Consider the following 20,345-nt stretch of genomic DNA (forward strand, 5'->3'; position numbering starts at 1 on the left):
AATTCCGAGTTTGGAAGTCCTACAAACAGCTGTTAATTTTGCTGTACTCAACATATGGAACTTCTCACAGATTTCTGAGCCAATCCAAAGTCTGACCTCAATTATCGCAAAGGGTAATAGAAATACCCAGTGTTACAAATTAACAATTTCACCCCCAGTCTGGGACTGGTAGAGCCTTCAGTCTTCTCCTGCACCATCCTATTTTGGTAATATGGACAGATGAATCCATTAAAAAACGAATGTCTTCCTTAGATCACTTTCTGCTAAAAATTAAACAATAAACCATTGCTGGTGGAATAAAAATTCAAGTAACTTGGAAGAAATTTGGCTTTTACCTCCTCATCACTGTATCACACTGTTTTGTCCCCATGAGAACCTAGTCTCAGTCCAAATGGCCAAATTTGCTTTTGTTTTGGTGCTTTGGTAACTTTGCTTAATGCATTCCTTCCTTTGTAGTGTGCTCTGCCCAAAAACCCCACTCACTAGTTCACATTTTCCTGACTATTGAAGTTTTCTTACCATCTGGGTTTCAGCTCAGATGCTTACATTCCTCTATAAATACTTCCTGGTTCCCCTAACCAGAATGAATTACTCCAGCACTATATTACCTGTACCTTTATTCAGCCCTGGTGGGGCAGTGGTTAAGAGCTTGGCTGCTAACCAAAAAGTTGGCAGTTTGAATCCACCAGCTGCTCCTTGGAAACCCTATGGGGCAGTTCTACTCTGTCCTGTAGGGTCAGTATGAGTTAGAATCACCCTAATGGTAATGTTTTGTTTCGTTTCATATATTTAGCCCTTATATCATTTATTTTATGCTTACTGTTTCACCCGGCCGACTCCTATACTGTATTCAAAGCTCAAAGTCATGAGTAGTCAGTCACTCGGTCCCCTCTGTAAGTGCTACATCTGTGTTTGAAATGAGTTGAACCTTTAGCAACTGGGCATGCACAGAGCATTGTCTCCTCCAGTGAGGTCAATTCCAAAACCAAGGTGCTCATCTGAACTCCAAAGACAGCTCTTCTGTGAACTTCTGGATTGCTCCACTGTGTAACCCACGATGGAGGAAGCTGACTCATGACCTCCAGTATCATTTAGGGGACAGAGTAGAGCTGGGGGAAAGAGGAGGCAAAATGTTTTCCACAGACAGGAGCTTTGGAAACTGCCTAGGGATTAATGTTCGTAAACACAGTAAATATGCAGATTGCTTCTCAGAACAAAATGTGTGGGTGAGGGTTTCATTCTGTTGCTTCAGTGTGCCTCATGACGCTAGGGCAAGGTGAATCAGAGGACTGGCGTGTACGCTAACATCTGCAAGGCAAATATTTTAACTTCTATCCAATCTTTTTTTTTTTTTTTTTTCAAATTTATGAACATCTATGTGGTCATTTTCACTTTACAGATGAATGAATTCGGGTACAGACATTGTGACCTTTCAGCTCTGCCCTGTGCATCTATGTGGAAGCTGTGGGGATGCAGCTAAACTCTAAGCATTCTTGGTTGAGCTTTCAGGCTAATTCACTTTGAACAGCCTTCTCAGAGATGTGAAATGTGAGTATGTTGAAATGAAGCAGGAACTACAGCTGAGCAATCCAAGGCACTGGCAGAAAGGGTGGAGGTAAATGAAACTATGAAAAATGAAGAGAGTCTTCTTTCCTGTGAACTAAAAATGGATAGCTCCAATTATTGCTCCTTTCACACATGACGCTAGTACAAAGTGAGTCAATTATAAATAATGCATCCAACCATAGAAAAGATGATCTACACGCTATGTTTTTGCACATTAAAAACCTTTATGAGTGTGGCAAGAGACACATAGACCAACAGCTGCTAACTTCAGAATCCTGGGGTAGTATCTTGTTTTAATGTAAGTGAAGAACTGTACAGTCTATTGCTCTGGGGACTTTCCTCTATATAAAAGAATCTTAAATCTACAAGAAATCATACTCAGTGATTCCAAAGGGCTTATAAAAATCCTTTTTTTTTTTTTAATTTCCATACCTTTCACGCCTCCCCAGGCACCCCACTTATAACAGAGATAATGCTCTCTAGACTAGATCCCCCAGGCAGGAGTCACTGTCTCCCTCCCTCCCTTCCTCCCTCCCTCCCTTTCTCTTTCCTTCCTTCCTGTTTTTCCTTTTTTTTTTAATTCCTCAGTACCGAGATCAGAGCCAGGAACTTTTTCTGTGCTCAGTAAATTTGTGTTGAATGTTGAATGTTAATTATTACACCCTTTTTTATGGCAGAGAAAACCCTGGTGGCATAGTGGTTAAGAGGTATGGCTGCTAACCAAAAGGTCAGCAGTTCAAATCCACCAGGTGCTCCTTGGAAACCCTATGGGGCAGTTCTACTCTGTCCTATAGCATTGCTGTGAGTGAGAATCGACTCCATGGCAATGGGTTTGTTTGTTTGTTGTTTTACGGCAGAGGGAAACCCTGGTGGCATAGTGGTTTAGAGTTCAGCTGCTAACCAAAAGGTCAGTAGTTCAAATCCACCAGGTGCTCCTTGGAAACTCTATGGGGGCAGTTCTACTGAGTCAGAATTGATAGCAACAGGCTTGGTTTTGTTTTGTTTTATGACAGAGGAACCCTAGTGGTACCATGGTTAAGAGCTGAGCTGCTAACCTAAAGGTCAGCAGTTTGAATACACCAGCCATTCCCTGGAAACCCTATGGGGCAGTTCTCCTGTCCTATAGGGTCACTATGAGTTGGAATGGACCACACAGCAACAGGTTAGGGTGTTTTTTTTTTTGAATGGCAGAAGAGAAAAAGTCAAAAAGATCCAATGTAAGCTGTTGAATTCTAAACAGAGCCAGAAACTCTTTTTCTCTTACCTTTAGAAGTTTGTTACCATACAACCCTTAGTTGGAGCTATGTCTCGGGGTGACTTAATTCCAGTGACACCGAAGACTAGGAAATCAGCAAATAGTTTAGGGAGAATTTCTGCAAGACTTTTATGTCTTAAGATAGATAAATTCAAGTTCTAAGAACATAAGGTAAATACCACATTGCCTTAATGGAAAGATAAAGTGCAAGCAGTAAAACAAACATTAAAAAAACAAAACAAACAAAAAACCCATTGCCATCAAGTTGTTTCTGATACCACTTAAAACCCCTGGACTGAAACCGTATTTGTTCCATGATCTGTTAGTGCAAAGTAGATGCTTAATAACTGGGGCAAAAATATCTAAGAACTAATAATTGTGATCACTGTGCGATTAGAAACTGACCACATATAGTTCTCCAGCGTACAAGCATTTGGATCTGGGCATGGCTTTGTTATTCTTCTCTCAGCACATCCCTTCATTGGTATGGCTTTGGCTCTGAGATCTCAGGTGCAGATTTCCTGAACCACTTATGAGGGCCAGATGTATATTATATTGATCCACTAGCACTGTTAGAACTAGTGTTTGCTCCAGAGTTTAAGGTTATAACAGCTGTGACTGTATAGAGACAGACACCAAGCTTAAGCTGCAAATTTTATTGCACAATTGGCCAACAGTAATAGGCCACACCAATAATAAAGACAAACCCAAGATTTAAAGCAGCCCGTAGAATCTGGAAATACTCCTTTTGCAATGGCTTTGAATATAAAACATCTCAAAATGACAGAGATTTTGCCTGCAGAGTTGCTAATGAAGTTGTGGCTGAAAGTGTTCCTTGAGTTTGTTTATCCAGCTGTATGAGTTGGTATGACAGTAACTGGGTTTATAAAAATTTAAAAAGACGGAAGACAAATTCTGAGGAAAGAAGTTTCCCCATAAGTCCACTAAAGCCATGTACTCATAAGTGGCAAGCTTTATTGCTACCACATTTGCTTGCATACAGTTTATGCTATGAAAGAAAGTTTTTAGAAAGTGAAACTTGCAAGAAGATGACAAGATGGTTTCTGCAGGGCTCTTTCTCCTTACCTTCCCTCTTCTCCTCCTCCACGTACACCAGTGGTTCTCAAAAAGGGTAGTTTTGCCTCTCAGGAGACATTGGTCAATGTGTGGAAACATTTTTGATTGCCACAACTGGGGGAGGGGAGACTGCTGGCATTAGAGACCAGGGATGCTGCTAAATATACTACAATATACCAGACAGCAGCCCACCACAAAGCCCAGAATGTCAATATTGCCTGAGTTTGAGAAACCCTATCCTAGCCCCTTGACTCTAAAACTTGATTGTGTGCAAATTGTTGGTAGTTGTTCAAATCAATTCCTGAATTACCCCCTGGGCTTCACAATCACCTCTTTGCAGTTAGTTCCAGAACCACCTCTACTCTTACCTCCTTTATTCATAAGTTGGCATTCTATGGCTTACCAGGTTGTTGTTGTTAGTTGCCATCAAGTCAGCTCTGACTCAAGGCCACCCCATACAGGGTCCATTTCTCTTCCCTTGACCTAAGACACTCCTAAACCTAGTATCTCCTCTCTTAGAAAAGGCTGGGCTATGCCTTCAGGCAGAACTGACTATAAACCGGTAACTACGAAACAATAATGAAAATGTTGTGATTTTTAGGATCATCAAAATTCCCTTCTGATGTTAAAAAAGCATTTTACCCCCCTACACACAATATTGGATGAAAAGTTAATTATTACCAGATGCCAATTTATTAGCAGATGATAACTGGGAATAAATAATGGTCTACGTGTACATATTTACATATTAATCATGGATATAACCATCTCTTTAGATGCATTCAAAGATACACCACATGAGATGCTAATTTATTTTTAGAAGTTCTTGAATGAGTGGTGGGAACCCTTGTGATTGGTAGCTATCGTATTGGATAGCACAGATACAGAACACTTTCTTCGTTGCAGAAAGTTCTATCGGATAATGCTGCTGTAGGGCAGTAGCCAAGGAGAGAGAAATATGCTATAATATTTATGTTAGGGGTCCCCAATCACAGGCCTAAGAGGATGTGGTAGGTAATTATAATGTTGATGATGATGCTGATATCATAATCCTAATGGTTATTAGCTGGCACTTACTCAGCATGTATTCCGTGCACAAGACTGTTCTGAACATGTGCTGTTATCTTCCTAACAACCTAAACACTAACCACTGTTCCACACTGTCCCATTAGGTGGAGTATGTGGGTGTAGCCAGCCAAGTGATTGTTGCCATGTAGAATTTGGGCCCCATATAGTCAGAAACAAAGGAGCCCTGGTGACACAGTGGTTAAGTGCTCATCAGTTCAAAACTACCAGCTGCTCTGCTCACAGGAGAAAGGTGTGGCAATCTGCTCCCGTAAAGATTACGACCTTGGAAACCCTATGGGGCAGTTCTATTATGTCACATGGGGTCGCTATGAGTTGTAATCAACTTGACAGCAACGGGTATAGTCAGTCTGGTTTTGCACAGAAAGAAATCTGATTTACCTGCAAAATTTCCTGAATTTTTAAATTTTAAGATTTTTGAAATAAAATATGTCGGTGGGTTGGATACAGATCATAAACTGCAGGGTTTTGACCTTTGATTTAGAAGCTGGGTGCACTGAAAATAAATTTCCTGATTTTGCCCATCTTAGCCCAACACTGCCCCAGGTTTTCAACTTCCTGTTTGAATCCTGGGGAGAACAATGCCATCCTTTCTCTTAAGTAACCTACTACCATAACTCCATTCAGCCTGGAACAGTCAAAACTGATGATGTGTTCAAATAATCATATTTATGGCTGCAGAAATGAATTAAAATTTATTTTCCTCACTTATTCAATAAATATTTATTGAGCACTCAATAATGTGCTGTGCCAGGCACTGCTTGAGAAATCTGGAAGGGAAAAAAAAATCTTCTCCAAATGGAGTTTATAATCTTGTGGCTATAAAAAGCATAAAAAGGCATGAATTATTACTTCATATTTTCCATATTTTAATCATTACTTCATCAGATTTAAGTGTCTTTGAAGGGTCCTCTATATCTTGCTGTCCCTTTTTTTTTTTCCAAAAGCACATTTAAATTGATGAGGAAGGGAGATTAGTAATGACTCAGGAGCTCGGAAAACGGATAAAAATCTAAGAGATTTCTCGGAGGTTTGCATTTTTTCAGAGCGGCACCCCTTCTGTTATAATACCTGGAGTTCAGCCAGGCACAAAGCAAGCTGGCTGACTATTGCCAAAAAGAATCCTGGAGCCTCTCTTGCTGACCTGTTTCCAGGCTTTCCAGAGCAGCTAGCCAGAGACTTCCTATAGACAATGAAGGAATTCAAAAATAACTAATGTCGTGGCGCGGCTATTTATCTATGAACTGTTGGGGATGGGACTGAGCGGTTTTCCCTGCAGCTGGCCGCAAAGCAGGCTATTGAGAAGGCTCGGCGTGAAAGGACAGGGGTGCTGTTGGCATCCATCTCATCGTGGGCCAGAGGTTTTTATCACAGAACTCTGTCGAACCCAAAATGCGAAAGGAAAATCCTCTCTCTTGCTGGGAACTATTTTAAACATAATAAGTAGAAAAGAGATGGACACAGCCGTGTTTTCCAAAAGTCCTTGATGGTAAAATTCACCAAGAACAATTAATAATTCCTTGTTATGGAAATGCAGGTGTAGGGGGTGGGGGGGTCTGAGGTAGAGTCTGGAATTTGATGTTCTTAGCTGCTAACCAAAAGGTCGGCAGTTCGAATCTACCAACCGCTTCTTGGAAACCCTATGGGGCCGTTCTACTCTGTCCTATAGGGTCACTATGAGTCAAAATTGACTCAAGGGCAATGGGTTTAGGAGTTACAACAGGAGCCCTGGTGACACAGTGGTTAAGCGCTGAGCTGCTACCCGAAAGGTCAGTGGTTCGAGCTCACCATCTGCTCTGTGCAAGAACAATGTGGCAGTCTGCTTCCTTAAAAAGACTTACAGCCTTGGAAACCCTGGAGCAGTTCTACTCTGTCCTGTCGGGCAGCTATGAGGCGGGATCAACTAGACAGCAACAGGTTTGTTTTTTAGTTTGAGTGAGTACAACATGTGATTATTATCACCAGTGATGACAAAGAGTGATTCTCTCCCTTTAATGGTATAATTTAAGGGCAGTGGTAATTCAATAGAAAAATTCTTGCTTTGGGTGCACAAGATTGGGGTTCAGTTCCCAAACAATGCACCTTATGTACAGCCGACTACCCATCTGTCAGTGGAAGCTTGCATGTTGCTGCTCTGATGCTGAACATGTTTCAGTGGCGCTTCCAGACTAAGATAAACTAGGAAGAAAGGCCTGGCAACCTATTTCTGAAAACCAACCAGTGGAAACCCTATGGACCACAATGGTCCAATCTGCAACCAATCATGGGGATGGCGCATGACCTGGCAGAGTTTCATTGCATTGTACATGGGAGGTTGCCATGAGTCTGGTGTGAACCCACTAAAAAAAAAAAAGCAGCTAACAATTGTTTCCAATCATCTATTGTGTATTCTCAAAGGCTTATTTTCATGTCAGCTCTTGTAGGCTTTTCCATACATGCCTACACTTTGGAAGGAGAGAGTCTTGAATCTGAATCCAAGCTTTAAGACTAAACTGCAAGTTGCTTTGAAGTTTTGGGTCAATCACTTTACTTTTCTAAATACACCTACTCCTCACTTATCAACAGCCTCATTAGCTGACATTTCACAGGTACAATAGTAAAAAATCTACTACCCAACTATTTTGTGTATTAACAACATACAGCTGGCAGTAACAAAGGCCGAGGTGCAAGGTGACAATAACGCTGTCTCTGATGGCTAAGGTTATGCGTTACCTTGGCTGGGCCATGATTCACAGTGGTTTGGCAGTTATGTTATGATGTAATTTGGTAGTTATGTAATGATGTAGTCATCCCTCATTTTCACATAACACCAATTTTTGCATAATGACCTGGTATTTGAAACCTAACCATGTGAATATGTGAGGAGTGTGTGTGTATAGGTGCCCTCATCTATAAAATGGGGTTCAATATTCCTAACTGCAGAGGGTAGCAGGAAGTTTAAATGAGAAGAGGCAGGTAAAGGCCTCATTACAGAGCTTTCGGGATGGCTATTGTGAAGTATTTAGAGTCGAAAATCAATTTTACATGCTTTTTCTCATTTACCCCTTTTAACAATCTGGTGAGTAATATGATTAACTCAAATTTTGTCTATTAAAAAACTGAGGATGAGAAATTTAGGATAGAAAAAATATCTGAGGAGAGTATGATAAAAATAGTACAATGGTGTCTAGCAACTTGCTTTCTGAAGTTATCTAATTTTAAAGACTGAGCATATTTTAAGGAACCGTCTAGTCTGGTTAAGTAAACTAATTCGATGTGAGAGAGACAGACAAAAACTTAAACCCAGACTCAGATTTCTTCACTGCTGATCTGCAGCCTTGCCTTGTATCATTCATGATGGTGTTTATCTTAAACATACCCAATGATGCATACTTTATTTTTGTTTCTTCTCAGATTGAAAAAATACATATATTAACTTTTAGCTAATTGTCTGATATCCTTTTTAAACTAGAGCCATTTTTCAAAGGATCATCTCAGGTCCATGTGATCCATAAAAGTACCAAAATTCTTCCAGGAGAAAGGCTTTTAAAAAACAGATTTCAGTGTCATTAGAGATTCTTTTTGAATCAGAATCTTGAGCAGGGTTTGGGAATTTGTATTTTTATCAAGTTGACTAATTAAAGATTGAGAACCAGTGAATTAAACCATTCTGTCCTTGAGACCAGAAACTGAGCATTGTTCTTCTTTTGTGTTCCCATCAGTTCCAACCAGAATGAATGGTCAGATGTTTGGATTGTTTAAAAATTTCTGAAGCCCATGCATGCATGAATCGTGGGAAACAAGGAGATCCCAAATGGCACTTTCCAGGTCCTAATTCATGGGTTTGGAGAAAATATCAACCATTTTAAAGAGCCACACAGAAGCAGAGTCCTCAGGGGAGAGCCAGTTTTCAGAGAGAGCAAGGAGGTGGACATGGAACACTGATGAGGTTGATATATGGAAGACTTTAGTTATGGAGCAGAAGTTCCAGAGGGCCCAGGCAAGGATTTGGGAAGATGAAAAGGGAGGAAATTTGAGCCAGGAGGAAAAAAAAAAAAAAAATACAGGCATTATGGGAGGATGGTGTGGTAGAATGGAGTCCCTGGGTGGTGCAAATTGTTTAGCACTTGGCTATAAATCAAAAGGTTGGCAGTTCGAGTCCACTCAGAGATGCCACAGAAAAAAGTCCACGGTGGTACAGTGGTTAAAGCACTTGGCTGCTAACCAAAAGGTCATTGGTTCAAGTCAGCCTCCTGCTCCGCGGGAGAAAGAAATGGCAGTCTGCTTCTGTAAAGATTGTAGCCTTGGAAACCCTAAGGGGCAGTTTTACCCTGTCCTATACGATCACTATGAGTCAGAATTGACTTGATGGTAACAAGATTTTTCTTTTTTTTTTTTTTTAAATCTGAAAGATCCTAGCTATTGAAAATTCTAGGGAGCACAGCTCTACATTGACACGCATGAGGTCACCATGAGTTGGAATTGGCTCAACAGCAACTGGTTTGGTTTTGGTTTGGTGTGGTAGAAGATCAATGACTAGAGTGATGAATGGTGATATGTGAAGCATGGGGGGCTTAGTGGTGACTGGAGCTAAGACAGCAGTCTGAGGTGTGTGTAAGTCCAGAGGGGTACCTAGGCTTTCTGCACTTTATATAGCCCAGGGTAGAAATCCCAGGGGCATCAGTGTCAACTTTAACAATCTGTTCAGTGCTCTGTAGGTGTGCACAGTTCACACTTAAGTAGATCCTTAATAATAGTAAACGTTTATCTATCACTATGGTAGGATTTATTCTCATTAGGCAAACGTCCCCAAGAAGATTGTTTCTTTGACACACATAATGAGTAATCCCTAAATCCCCAAAATAGTATTAAAAAAAATAGTACACCTTCATGTTTTTTGTTTTTATAATTTCTTGCAGGAAGTATAAATTAAAATAACATTATTTTATAGTTGTATTTATCTCTTATGAAGCCATGGTTGGCCAATTTAGTGCCTATAATGGAAAATCAGAAAGTTTCCCTCACAGGGAGATCAAAGTGAGCTATGTATGAAAAAAAAAAAATGTAATTCACACATTTATACATTACTAAGAAAAAATTAATTAAACAAATACAGATACCAATGAAAGAATATTTACTGCTTCTTAGACAAATGCTAAAACTCTCTGGGCTATGAGTATGTACATTATGTGAAACTGAACCAAGAGAGGCAGTGAATAGTGATGGTATTCCAGAACTAAACAAAAAGGGAAAAAAAAAAAAAAGACCCTTAAATGATGAATAAGGTTGAAACACGATGAGATCTCCCTGCTAGAGAGAGGAAGAGAGACATTTGGGGCCATTTAAATGCTAAGCGCCCAGCCACAGGCTAAAAATATTCCTGTTACTGTTTTATCAAGTACATTTACTAAATATTACATCAGGCGATGTATTTAATTAGATTAGATTTTAGTCTTTCTTCTTATATAGCGAAGAATCCTTGATAAAAAAAAAATGTAGAAATGTTAGAAAAATATTAGACTTCAGAGCACCAAAAAAAATTAACCCTTTTTTCTGAAGAGGAGCTACATATTTAGCTTTAGTAACTGCTTTTGTTCAGTAATTAATGATACTTTAAAAAAAATAAGAGCCAGTCTCATGTAGATTAGCTTAAAATTGATATCAATACTATTTTTAATATCACTTAAAATTAGCATTTATACTCTTCACACAGGTTTTCGTATTGCTTTTCTGCCGTTAATTAGTACACCATCAAAACCACCAAAAATACCAAGCCTACCGCCGTCAAAAACTAATTCCAATTCATAGCAACCCTGTAGGACAGAATAGAGCTCCCCACAAGGTTTCCAAGCCTGTAAATCTTTACAGAAGCAAACTGCTACATCTTTTTCCCACGGAGCTCAGTTAGCAATCGAGCCCTTTAACCACTGTGCCACCAGGTCTCCTAGTGCATCATCTAAAGGGATAAAAATAAACATGAAGACTAACAAAGTTTTCTTGACCTGTGGAAATTAAGATGCCTTGTTCTGCAGGAAATTACCATTAAAACCTCTGCTAGAATTTGGTAATTCACATCATACAGAGGCCATCAGGATCCTGATCTAGACCTCATGCTAAAGAGAGTCTCCCAGTGATGAGGTCAACAACTAAAAAAGGCAGGTGTTTATCTTGCTGTTGTTTGTTGCTTGCTGTTGTTTATCTTGCTGTTGTTTGTTGCGATCTGAGTATGCAGAGTAGAACTGCACCACAGGGTTTTCAAGGCTGTGTCCTTACTTCTAAGGTGCCTGTAGTCGGTTTGAACCACCAGCCACTTGGTTAGTAGTCCGGCACTTACCTATTTGTACCACCCAAGGACTCCTAAACTTTGAAATTATTTTTTACATATCTCTTGTTTATATTCTCTTTTTGGCAACTTATAAAACTTCTCTTATTTTTTTGAGGAAGAATAAAGAATGCCTACTAACAGAAGAACTTAACACTTACAGGAAACCAATCATTTTGAACCAGGCTATTAGTTACAGCTTTCTGACACCTCTTGAAAAGCAATACACTTATTGAAGTGAAGATATAATTCATTTTTCCTATCCTTCTGCCTCCAAACTGTTCTTCTATGTTAAAAACTAATTTAAAATTAGAGAATTAAACATTTCTTAAATATATAATTTAAACAGAAAACCTTAGGAGGTTTAAAAATGGATATAGTCACTTTCCTTATTTCATTTAGTTAACTTAATTTCTATTATTCATTCCAGATGCCATTATCTTTGCAATTTTTACCTATACTATGAATAGTATTATTCAGAGTGCATTTAATTTGGACTTGCTTTTGTTTCTTAAGTATATATTATTTTTTAAAACATGAAATTCAGTATAGTTCAATAGCTTCAAATATTTCATTCTGGTTTTCTTTAATTGCTGTTTAAAATTTCCAAATCTATAGTGTTATGTAATCACCTAAAGACTGCAGTAAAAGAGAAAACAACGACAACGTAATTTTCTCATTTCATACACAGGTATTTTTTTTTTCTCTATGAAAGGCTTGTCAATCAGTAATTTAACTGAATCACATCACCTTTATATTGTTGATTTAATTACATCACTTGCTCTTGTAAAGATCCAAGAGTTTTGGATATTTTTGGAATTAAAATAGATTGGAAAAAGTCAAGCAAACTGGAAACAAATGAAATAATTCTCAGAAACCCTTGAAGAAAATGACATCCATATATATTTTCTTTTTTAAATAGAACAAAACACTTCACTATCTCTTTTAAGGCATCAGCTTATTCTACAACCATATAAATAATTTGGAAGCTAAAGAGCTTTGTGTAAATAGGTTTAACGTTTAAAAAGTTCCTCTGTATTGGAATGCATGGCTGATTGCTTCCATGAACAGCTGCCTCCTTTGCCAGGAGACCAGAAGAGCTCAGTAGTGCCCAGTTACCATTACTGAACATTTTGATCAAAAAAATCTATAGAAGAATCCTGATCAAAAAGGAAAAAAATGCAAAACACAATTTCAAATTCTCATGGAATCTAGACTTTCTGGTGCCACTGAGGCTGAATGAACCACCAAAAATACTGCCCTGAGATAATCTTTAACCCTGAAACCTTAAACCATAATTATCCCCTGAAATCTTCTTTAAACCCAAACAACAATCTAGCTTAACTAGTAAATAAGTCTGCCATGATTATTGTGCTCCTTTAAAGAACTATTTATATAGAATCAAACTGATAACAGCAACTCACAAGGTTGTGTAGGAAATGTAGAGGAAAGTGAGTTTATGTTAATGGGTAAGGAACAAATCAGAAAAGGGGGGGGTGAAGAATGTAATCAATATCACCGTATTATACGTGTAGAAATTGTTGAGTTGGTATATGTTTTGCTGTGTATGTATTCAACAACAACAACAAAAAAGTTCCTCTGTTTAATTCCACTAACATTTTCTCTGGAATCATGTTGATTATATGATTGGTATTATATGACTATTGCTTTTGAAAGTGCACAATAATGAACTTAAAATGAAAATAGTCTAAAATTAATTTTACAAACTATGAATCACTCACGTTATATTTTACCTAACCAAAACTAGAAATTAAACTTCTGTAAATATTTCATATTGTTTATTGCTAAATAATATCAGGATATTTTAAAAATCCACTTCTTGTTTGTTTGTTTATCATACTATGGCAGCTTGCTTGTTGCTATGATGCTGGAAGTTATGCCACTGGTATTTCAAATACCAGAAGGGTCACTCATGGTGGGCAGGTTTCAGTGGAGCTTCCAGACTAAGACAAACTAGGAATAAAAGCCTGGTGATCTATTTCTGAAAATTAGCCAATGAAAATTCTATGGGTCGCAACAGAATATTGCCCAATATAATGCTGAAAAATGAGCTTCTGAGGCTGGATGGCACTCAAAATATACAGTGGCCGTGACAATGAACTCTAGCATACCAATGATCAAGAAGATGGCATAGGACCAGGCAAGGTTTCTTTCTGTTGTACGTGGGGTTGCCATGAGTCAGAGTCAACAGCAACTAACAACAACAATATTTTCAATATAAAGCAGTATATCTTCATTATTTAGAATATTTTACTTCACAATAAAGATCCACAAATGCCAAACCAAAAATCAAACCCATTGTTGTCGAGTCAATGCTGACTCATAGTAACTCTACAGGACAGAGTGGAACTGTCCCGTAAAGTTTCCAAGACTGTAAATCTTTACAAAAGGGCACTGCTATGTCTTTCTCCTGTGGAATGGCTGACGGGTTTGAATCAGTGACTTTCAGTTAGCAGCCGAGCACTTTAACCACCATGCCACCAGGGCTTCTCTGACAAACGCTAGTTACCACAAATGCTAAGCTCTTAGTTTCAGGGTGTATATAACAATACAGCAGTACAGAAAGTATTTTATGAGCCCCATAGAAAACTAGAATTTTGATCAAGATATTGTGAATATCTGAAATTCAGATATCATGCCTATTGCAACCTTTATTTATTGGTATTTTACTATTTTTATTCTCTGGGCCTGCTTCTATGACTCTTACACTAGTAACTCAGTCCCTTTATGATGGCTCATACTAAATGAGCCTCCCAAATAGAGGATTTTCCTGTGTCAGACTTTAGCAAGCTTTCTTATGAAAATCCTACTCAAAATACGCCCACCACTCAGCTTTGGCCAAGTGGGTAGGTTTTCCGGTAAAATGCATGATGATTTGCTTGAGGGCCACCATGGAAGGGGACTACATAAGCAAGTCTCTTGCACGATTTGTGCCATACAGTACCCCTAGCACTTCTGCTGATTCTTTATCCTAAAATTTTAGAGGAAAAAGAAGAGGCCCTTGTAATAATATCAGCTCACCACATATTTCGTAGAGGGGAAATAATCAGTGTTTGAAGTAATCAGCATTTCACTTGCTGACCTCTTGACAGAATCCCAAAGTTCTAAACTGTTATTTCTAAAATTTCTGCCCTTTCGATGTTTGATGGTTAAGATTTTGTGTCAACTTGGCTAGGCCATAATTATCAGTGTTTTGGCAGTCATGTGATGTTGTGGTCAATTCCCTGTTGAGATTTGATATGTGCTCATCCCCATGATGGGATCCACTATGAGTAGCCAATCAGTGGAAGGGGAGCTTCTTTCCACGTGTGTCCTATATCAAGTGTGGGCGGATGTTCTGGCAGGGCTTGGGGGCTTTTGTTTGTTCTGGATCCCGCAGTTGACTGCTGTTCGTCTGACCTCCAGTTTTTGGGACTTGAGCTAACAGCTTACCTGCGGTCTTGCCTGCTGATCTTGGAATTCGTCGTTCTTCGCAGTCTGTGAGCAACAGCCCTGCTCTCTAACCTGCCGATCTTGGGTTTGCCAGCCTCTGTGGCTGCGTGAACCAGACCTCTATCTTGACCCACTGACTTGGGACCTTATGCCCCCTACAACCGCATGAGCTATTTGCTTGATATAAATCTCTCTCTCTCTATATATGTTTACAGGCTTTATTGGTTTTGCTTCTCTAGAGAACACAGCCTGATATACAACGTTAAGGATGAAAAATAGAAACTTTCAGGAATAATAGCAGCAGTAGACTTTTAGCTAAGCAATTTTTAAGAGTTAGGTAAAATCCGTACATGTATGATGTAAATTAACACACCTTGGGTAGATTGTTGGGTAAAAGGAGGAGAAAAAGAGGGCATGGCTGCTTCCTACTGAGAATAATTTTATTTCAGACCATCTGATGCCTCATCTCTTCAGCTCAAGGTAAATGTGCTTATGAACAAAACACTGGACTCACCCATAATATCATCTATAGCCTTGCCTAGTGTATACTATTAGAGATAATAGAGGTGAATCTATTGCAGGAAATTGTTCCTTTGGAGTTAATTGAAATACAAAGGGAGGCCATGCTAATTATGATGATTTATGAGATTCTAGAATCACAGTGAAGTTGATAATATTTTTTTATAGCATATCCATTTCTGAGCTAGGCAAATCAATTTGCTGAGTGAGATTAAAGAAGGAATGGAAAAGGAGAATAATTGTCATCTGATTCACATGGCAGTATTTATGTCTATTTTTATAATGCCAGAATATCAGTTTGGAAGGAGGAAAAAGTGAAAAACACACTGGCCGTTTTGCATCCACAATGTCAACTTGTCTTTTTGTTTTGTTTTTTGTTTTCTCACCAAATTGACCTGATGTTTTTGTAGTAAGGGGGAACTGTCTGCATAACAGTATATCTCCTAGTAAGATTAGTTCAAACAAAATTATAGTTAATGAAGCTGTCTGATGTGGTAGCAAAAAGGGTGATTAGTTGAACCGATTGGACAAATATTCACTGCATGGCTTAGATGATCCAGGCAATGTGCTAGATTTGTTAGCAATAGGGTTAGAGCAGATATTACAAAACATATGAAAATCATGGTTACTACTTTTTGTTTTGTTTTGTTTTTATCCTTGAAAAATTCACAGTTTAGTTAGGAAAGGTAGCAATATAAATAAATAATTATAATACATGGTAATTTTTGTTTTGGGATCCATGAAGTGATTCTGACTCATAGCAACCCCACGTGATAGAATAGAAATGCCCAGTAGAGTTTCTTGAACCGTAATCTCTACAGAAGCAGATCACCAGGTCTTTCTCTCTTGGTATCCTGGGTGCGTTTGAACTGCCAATCTTTCCATTAGCAGCCGAGTGCTTAACCTTTTCAACACCAGGGCTACTTAGACCCAAATTGCTGAGTGAACTACTGTGTTTTGGGATTGAATATAGGCTCCCTACGTGAACAAGAAGGCTTCTCAAAGACAGTAAATACAAATGAGTCGGAATCGACTTAACGGCAACAAGTTTTGGTTTTCCAGCATTTACAAGCATAGTAATGGAGTCTACTAAACGATAAATCAACAGATTGCATCTTTGATCACTGCCAGAGAAATTTAAGAAATACTGCCAAGAACGGATGATCACTCTAAAGGATAGAATGCAGAGCCGTCAAAGAAATATATAGATAAAAGGATCAAATAATCAAAATTTATTCTTTTGGGGCCCGAAGAAATTGACCAAGTGTGATTTATTCGCTCTTGTGTTTGTTTATTTATATAATATCAAATACCAAGCACAAACTAATTTAGAGGCCTCGGATATCTCCAGGGTTTAGAGAGACAATTCAATGCAAGAGTACCTACCCTATAAAAGGGTATTCTTTTCCAAATACTTTGTTAGCCAAACTGAACAGGCAATGTTTGGCTAGTGGACTGGCATATTTTATCCTTTGATGGGGAATCTAAAAAGTTTAAGTGATATAAATATTATAAAAAGAAAATCTAACTCAAGATCACATGCAAAGATTTCATTTAGTTTTATCAATGACTCTAAAGAACGTGACAACATTGACACTGGTGAGTGGAAGGAGTCTTAGGAAAAGTGGGCACGTGAAGCGTGGACATAGTGTGTTTCCAATGCGCCAGATTCCGCATTAGAAAATAACAGGAGGACTACCAGATCAGGGTGTGAGGTTAAATACAAACACCTAATTGGTTCCCTGCTAACACCCCTTTAAAGCTTAGTTTTTGTTTTTTTCTGTTTTTAAACCACAAGATTAGGGGACCTAGAGAACAGATAACAAAAATACAATTTTGGAATCTGGAAAATAGAGAGACAGCTCATCATGTCTCTAAAAGCGTAACTTAACTGTGGAAACGCCGAGAGCAGATAGTATTTATACAACAGAACCAGAAAATACAGGGGAAACTGAGGCACCAGTTAGGTGAGGAAATGGGAATGAAGGGTTTCAAAATGGGGGAGGTTAGTCATTTAAGATGTTAATGATTAGCTGTTTAAGAAGCAGTTAGTTGAAACTTGTGTTACAAGGTCAGCAAATTACCTTACCACACACACACACACACACAAAAAAAAAAAGTTAATTCAGTTCTACAGTCAATCAGACTGCTTTTGGGCTCTATCGAAGCCAAAACAATTGATTTAATAGGATGTAAATTTAAACTATTTTGGAATTTTATTTTTTCCCTGTCATACACCTTCCTAAAAGTATCATAAGTTACTTTTTCCTCTGGTAAAATATGTTAAATGTTGCCCCATTAAGATCCATGCCCTGGAGCAGTTGCACCAATGAAACATACTCCAAGTCAGAAAGAGTGAGAAAGTTTATTTAGGAAGTGACACTACAAGGAATCTGACAGTAACACAGACTGTCTCTAAGGAGTCCAAAAAAACAATTTTATAGTAGAGCTTATAAAGAATTTTTACAAGGGTTAGAAGTGTCTTTGTAGCCTGCAGATGGCTTGGCCAGAGGAGTTTATTCATTACAAGATAGTGACAAGAGACTCTTTATCAGACTAAAGAGATACTTGCCGGATATCTCCTTATCAGGCTGAAGATATACATGTCAGGTACCTGGGTTCTAATCTTCATTTTGGGGGGGTCATAAGTCACAGGTGGCTGGACAGAACAAAACAAAGTTATTAGCATCAGATCAGAACAAAGTTACTTGCATCAGATCAAAACAAGTCATTAATGAAGGTATGTGGAAAGAAGTCAGGCAGAGGAAGCAGAAAAACTTATAGGTTCATCATGGTGTTAGTTATGTCAAGCTCTCGAGAGTGCCCATTTTGAAAAGGGGAAGATATGCTGGAGAGTATTAAGGTCAGTGAGTTTTTTTTTTATTAAGGTCACATAAAACTTTCAATTTTCTGTATGTTAATAACTATATTATGGATGAAATTTCTTTGCATGCATTCACAATGGTAGAAATAATGCTTTTTTGCTTATTGAGGTTTGAAAACACTTTTTAAAAAAATATATATATAGATGTGTGAATAGGGTCGCTGAATCGGAATCAACTCGAAGGCACTGGGTTTGGTTTTTCTGGTTTATTTAATTTATGTTTATTGTATAACATACCAGGAACTGGGTGAAGTTTTAAAGATACCAAGATATGTAGACATGGACTAGGTTTCTAATTGTTCTCAGCCTAAGGGGAAAACAGACCTCTAATGATAACTAATTTAAAATGTGGAAAAACCTATTTTGGATTGCACATATACTCCAGGAACAGCGAGGGAGGATAATGAATTCAGCTTGGCAAGGACTTTACAAGAACGGACTACCAGTGCCTTTTAGCCAAAGAATCCTGGAATACACCTGTAGTTGAAAAGGTTGGGTTTCTTATTCCTCGCAGCAAGGGAAAACACACAACATGGGGAGCCCTGGAAGTTTTTCAGTAAGAAAAAAAATAAAAATTATTATTATTATTATTGTTTTTCAGTAAGAGGGTGTTAGAAAGAATCTATTGGAGGATTTGGCCTTTGGATGATTTTGGGGGAAGGTCTAAGGAAGCCAGATTTCATTCTAAATTGGATGCTGTCAGGAAACAGCGTAGCTCTGTGATTGGGTATGTCAATAAATCTTACTTATACAGAGGAGAAAGGTCCCCAGGTGGTGAAATTGATTTGCCTTGGGATGCTAACCTAAAGGTTGTCAGGTCAAACCCACCAAGCAGTACTGTGGAAAAAAAGCCCTGGTGATGTGCCTCTGTAAAGAGCTCAGTCCAGAGTACCCTATGGATCAGAGTTCTGCTCCATAACGCACCAGGTTGCCATGAGTCAGAACAGACTCAAAGGCAACTAACAACCACAACATACAGAGGAGAGACTAGAATAAAGCTGAAACTCCAATTGGTTTAAAAAAAAAGGCAGTCACTCATTCAGACTAAGGGGGTGGAGGATGTTTGACATTTTTTTGGGTGGAAATGACCTTGTTTTCATCTGTGCTTAGACACAATTCAGAAGCAGCCTCTTTCTGTCTCATTTTATCACGGTAAAAAAAAAAAAAATTTTTTTTTCTTTTTTTTTTCAGGGTAACCTCGTTGGAGGTTGTATTCTGTGAGGCCCAATCCAATAGGTGACAAGCGTGGTCTGGCCGTGAGCACCGGACTGGCTTCAGGATGTTGGGAGCTGCTGTTTTTGTCTTTCTCAAGACATGCTTGGGTTGAGTCTTGAAAGATGACTAGGCTGTCATCCCATGGAAAAGGAAGTGAAAGTTACATCCCATGCATTGGAATAGGATGCACAAAAGCCAAATACCAGTTACATGGCTGGTATGGTTAGAAGCACCGGGCTTGTGTGTAGGTGTAGATGGGAAATGGGCTGCAAATGCCATTGGCTATAATTGATCCCATGTCAGGGGAGTGTGATCTGCAAATGTTAATTCTTTTATCTTATCTCCCAGGATCAATGAATGGTTTAATATATTCATCCCCATAAATAATGGAATAACAAAAAGAGTACTTTGGGAAAAAAAGATATGAGATATGACATCTTTTTGACCAAACAAAAAACAGAAACGACCATGGTACACTAAAGTTCTGGCTTTCCCACTAAAAAGCTGTGTTATTTCACAAGGCATGTGCTTCACAGGCCCTCCATTTCCCCTTCTAAGAAGTGAAGCATTTGGGCTGGTTATCTGACCTGAAAATCTCTTTCAGCTTTATGGAATTTTCCTGATTAATAATGAAGATAAATTTCTGTTTTTGTTTGAATTAACTTCTTAGACTGTGAAGGTATAATTTAATTCCTCTCTTTGTTTTGTATTCCTTAAAAGCTGATTTTTGTTATTTGAGATTTTTAAAATCAAATTTACATAATGTAGCTAGCTTTGAAGGAGGTAATCCATCTATTCTGTACCATTCTGAGCTCGTCTGAATTTCAAAAAAAAAACATTCCTCACATTTGTCGTACTTTATATAGAAAGCAATATCACCATATGATCATTTCATAATGATTTTTTTAGGTTTCTTGCACAGCAAAATTATTAAAAATATGATGAAAGTGACTGTTCTTTCCTCAAGCGTTCAAGTAGCTATTCCTCCT

Source organism: Elephas maximus, chromosome 11, assembly GCF_024166365.1.
Source record: "Elephas maximus indicus isolate mEleMax1 chromosome 11, mEleMax1 primary haplotype, whole genome shotgun sequence".
Classification (NCBI taxonomy): domain Eukaryota; kingdom Metazoa; phylum Chordata; class Mammalia; order Proboscidea; family Elephantidae; genus Elephas; species Elephas maximus.